Here is a 4843-nt window from a genome sequence, read left to right on the forward strand (position 1 = left end):
AGAAGCCAGCAGCAGCAGTGCAGCAGCTGAGAGGAGCTAAGCCCTCAGTGCTGAGAGCGGTTCAGAGGGTGGGGTAGAGCCCAGCAGCTCAGGAGAGGCCTGGAGAGGTGCTCCAGCACAGCAGACCCCATCGAGCTGCACCCTGACCACCGCCACCTGAGGGAGCGTGAGTCATTGGGCCCTTGGGTCCCACAGGGGAAAGACGTTTGGGGCGGGCAAACCCAGAGAAGGGGCTGGGTGAGCAGCCCCCTGCCTAGTCAAGGCCCTAAAGAGAGGGCCCCTGGTACATCCTGGACACCCCCCACAAGGGACCCCATTGGAAGGAGGACTATCTCTTGCCATGGGTCAGGGACTATATTAAGGAATAGATGCTATTAAGATTGTTCATGTTTGCACCTTATATTTTGTAATTGAAATGTTGTATTGTGATGTTGTATTGTGTTCATGCTGCTGAAATTGTTTTATTGAGATGGGTAAATACAGTTATCATAGGACAGTGTAATTTTTGAAAAGTACCCTGTTGGTTTCTTGGAATGCTAGGTCCCCTAACTGAGTAGGGGTCCATTTGATGCCTATCTTTCTGCATTAAAGAAAGAGGGAACTTGGTTATTGGTTAATGTTCACTGTGTAAATATATGTATATGATATTTAGTTTTATATTTATGTATATTATAACTCAATAAATTGTATATAGTTAAGAACTTTGGGCTTGGGCTAACTCTACAGAGGGAAGAGGGATCCACTCGAAATTCTGGCATCCCTCTCACAGCACCCCCTCCTGCCTACCCATCCCATCCAATTGAGAATTGGGCACACCCTTGGGTGTACCTGGGTTACATGTGTGTAAATAAACTCTGGAGCTCATTGCTCTGGAATTAATTGCTCCCAGGCATATGTTCAAATGGTGTACCTGGGAACAATTAACTCCAGAGCAATAAGCTCTGGAATTTATTCATATATAGTAATAGCACATGTAGACACACCCACTCTGTACTAGAGATGTCCAGACTAATTCTGAGTGTGCTAGCTCAGGTACTCAATGCACCACAGCTAAGTTTGCATGGAACTCTGTCCAGGCTATTTCTCAGGAGGGTTAATTAGCCAAGCTTGAGTGTCGTGTTAACATAGCCACATGGCTTCTGATATCTGAGGTAGTACATTCAGAGCTAGTTTGTATATCTCTACATGACATAGCATTGTTCAGTGTAGGCATGTCCTAATACTGACTTTGTTACAATGCAAGAATCTTTTGAGAAATTAGACATTGTCACTATAATCTGAGTGTGGCTACAGAAATTTTAAGGCCAGGCTGAGATTGGAGCATATAAAACCTGGCATTACTTACTGGCATCCTCTGAATCTTTAACGATTGCGTCCCATACTGGTTTTTCATGATTTTGTTAAGGACTGATATCAGAATGGCCACCCTACTGTTACCAAGCTCATCCTATTTACACTGTTTAAATATAACCATGACATTAGCACCTTTTTCAGTCCTCTGAAATCCTCCTGGTATTCCAAGATTTATTAAAAAACAGTATTAACTTTTCAGCTTGTCTCTTGGCTGATTATTTTAACACTCATGGATACGAGTTATCCAGTCTTGTAGTTTTAAAAAAGATTATATTGGATACTTGCTGTTTAATACTGAGTTCTGTTCAATAGAGTGGGCATATCCAAAATTCAGAGGTGACATGAAAGGTGGCTAGACAATTTTGCACACATCTAACCCTATTGAACACATTTAACCCTTACAGTCACTAGGTGATATATTTAAGAGTGTCTAAGAGGACTTAGTATGCAACCTCCACCACTCTCTGTACAGTGCCAGTGGTGAATAAACCCCTTGCCCACTGGGCAGTGCCAGCAAGCGCATGGCCTCCTTGCCTGGGAGGGATCCTTTTCTTTTTCATGTCCTTGTGACAACATATTTAGGAGAATCTGCAGATTCATTGGAATCTGACAGTGCCGGGCTGTGAGCACTACTGTTATGGCCTCAAACTTGCGACCCCTGGACTGTCAACCATGAAAAGTCTTCATTTCAGTTAAAAGAAAAAAGGAGATGAGGGGGAGTTTTGATGAAAAAAATCCAACTACCTCTAGTCTAAACTAGACAAAATTAGTCTATTTGAAACTACTCAAAATGTGTCTCCCCTCTCATGCACACTGTGTACGTTACACCAAGTCACAGAATTGTAGAATCATAGAAAATTAGGATTAGAAGGGACTTCAGGAGGTCATCTAGTCCAACCACCTGCTCAAAGCAGGACTATACCCAACTAGATAATTCCAGCCAGGGCTTTGTCAAGCCAGGCTTTAAAAACCTCCAAGGATAAAGATTCCACCACCTCTCTGGGTAACCCGTTTCAGTGCTTTGCCACCCTCCTAGTGTGAAAGTTTTTCCTAATATCCAACCTAAACTTTCCTTGCTGTAACTGGAGACATTGCTCCTTGTTCCATCATCTGCCACCACTGAGAACAGTCTAGCTCCTAGGAACCAGTCTAGCTTCTTTGGAACCATCCTTCAGGGAATTAAAGGCTCCTATCAAATCCCCTCAGTCTTCTCTTCTGCAAACTAAATAAACCCAGTTCCCACAGCTGCTCCTCATAAGCAGGGTTCCTGGTTTTCTCTGTTAAAAAAAATCCCCATTTTTTTAATTAAAAAGTAACCCCAAATCCACATTTTTCTGTGATTAAAATGAAACACGACTGTATGTATCTATATATTAGTGACATTTCATTTTGATCATGCAAAAGTGTTAATTATGGGTTACTTTTTTTAATCTGAAAATTGGGGATTTTTTTTTTTATCAGAGAAAACCAGGGTCCCTGCTTATAAGTCATGTGCCCCAGCCCATAAAATTTGCTGGTCATACTAAGGATCTCTTTGACTTTCATTAGAGAGAATTAGCTGTGTTAGTCTGAAATCAGGTAGAAGGCAGGGTGGGGTGGCACCTCAGGTACTAACTGGTTCAGAGACATGAACTTTCATAGGAGACAGCTATGTGTAGATCTAGAATTGTGAAAGGGGGGTGCGATGGTGAAGTGCATCATCACGTGTACAACAACATATATTCTTCTCCAGTTAATAATAAATTAGAAGCTTTACTAATAAGCTTGGGGCATAGGGCTGTATTATTCAGTTTAAGATTGAAGCAAAAAATGAATATAACTTATTGAAATGAGTTAAAACAGTCTGAAGGGATGTGAAAGAGGAGCTTCATTACCAGGAGCAGCTAAGCAACAGTAGAATTGCAGGATGAAGGATATCTTGCTTAGTGGAACTTCAAGATTATTACAAAAAAGAAAGGGTCATAACACCCATGTAATGAAGTGTTTAGGAGGGATCAGATAGATTATGAGCCATGATATGAAGTGAGTCCTTCAGCACTACATCACTAGAACTGCTGCTGACACCGCCGGACAGCTAGTTTAAACTTTGGGTTTAGTAGGAATCAAAGGTCCTTGGCAACAGCCTATTTCATCAGTCTCATCTCTCTGACTGACTGCAAATGTGCCAAAGTAGTGCAAGCTGTAGTAATGATTTTTGAGATGTGAATGGACACTGGTATATTTACTAGTTGTAAGAGAAAAACTTATTATATAGTAATTAATCATCTCGAAAACTGAAGTGTTTCTCAGAAAGTCTGATTAGCATCAAGGTGTATGTTGATTTTTGTGCTACTTAGAGGTATTTTCCTCAATTTCAATGACAGAAATTCGGGGTAAAAAAAATTGTTTTAGAATGATTAAAATGTATTTTATAATTCAACCTCATTTTTAGATTAGTAATTTTAGTAAATATAAATTGGGAAAAGAACCAGCATCCATCTCCCGTTGCTGAATTTTTAAACCGTCTTCCATGTTGCCCTTTACCATGCTCTTCAACAAAATTCTGTCTTCTGTTTCCCTTACCACATTATTTGAGACAAGTCATATCCAAGGGATGTTTGGAGGAGTAACATTTCAAATTATTGCCTTTGAAATGCATGTGTTTCCTGAAGGGGAATACAGGAAACATAGCTTTGTTCTGGTAAACTTAAATGCTAGAAATAATGATTTTGTAGTATCAATAATCTATTTTACTCATAATTTTAACTTTTAGCCACCAGCTGATTCAGTAAGACAGAAGTATAAAACAAAACCTGCAGAAAAAATATGTTTAGTACATACACCCATGTGAAATTGGGACTTTATGTACCTTTCTAAAATAATGATAAATAGATTATTTCAACCTGGCAAATTTTAACGTATGGAGAGTCAAAGCAAGAAAATGCCATGCGGCTTCCTGATTGCATTAGGAACTGTAAATCTGCATTCTTGAAGCTAATAAAAACACAGCAAACAGAAATTGGATTTTACACATTTTATTTCTAGACTTTAGGGTTTGTTTGTTTTTTTGTATTTTTTTTGCTGGAAACTTGTCTGTTACAGGTCTGTTGGTGAAAATGTGCATTTCAGACCAGTGATGCCAATAAGTACAATATAAACAATGTACAAATATGAATTGCTTGCTTACTATAGATTGTTATAATAATGTGACAAATAAAGCATCTCTGTTGGCACATGAACCCGCTTCAGGATTTGGCCTCTTAGTTTATGCATTATTTAAAGAAATTTGCAGTACACACTGCCACTCAGTGTAACACATAATTTAACCAACAACCACTAAGTCAATATCATGTTTGGTTCAGAGACACAGAGATGCCACAAACAGAAGTGTTTATGAGGTAAGCAGTAAGAAATGTTCCTGAAATTTGGACAGAATGTATCCAGTCTTCCTGGGTCCTGCGACTGCTAGTAGCATTGCAATGCTGTATTTATACACTATGAAGGATCTTAA

The 4843-nt window shown here is 39.5% G+C and overlaps 1 long non-coding RNA gene across 1 annotated transcript in view; it reads left to right on the forward strand.

Annotated features, from left to right (window-relative positions):
• Window positions 1–3003: 3003 nt before the first annotated feature.
• Window positions 3004–4843, forward strand: part of LOC109298997 — a 13024-nt gene continuing 11184 nt past the window's right edge. Inside the window, exon 1 of the long non-coding RNA XR_002097744.1 lies at window positions 3004–3059. This is a non-coding gene — a long non-coding RNA (uncharacterized LOC109298997). The remainder of the gene's footprint in view (window positions 3060–4843) is intronic.

The sequence above is a fragment of the Gavialis gangeticus genome, unplaced genomic scaffold (genome assembly GCF_001723915.1).
Source record: "Gavialis gangeticus isolate Ggan-Ray unplaced genomic scaffold, GavGan_comp1, whole genome shotgun sequence".
Lineage (NCBI taxonomy): Eukaryota > Metazoa > Chordata > Crocodylia > Gavialidae > Gavialis > Gavialis gangeticus.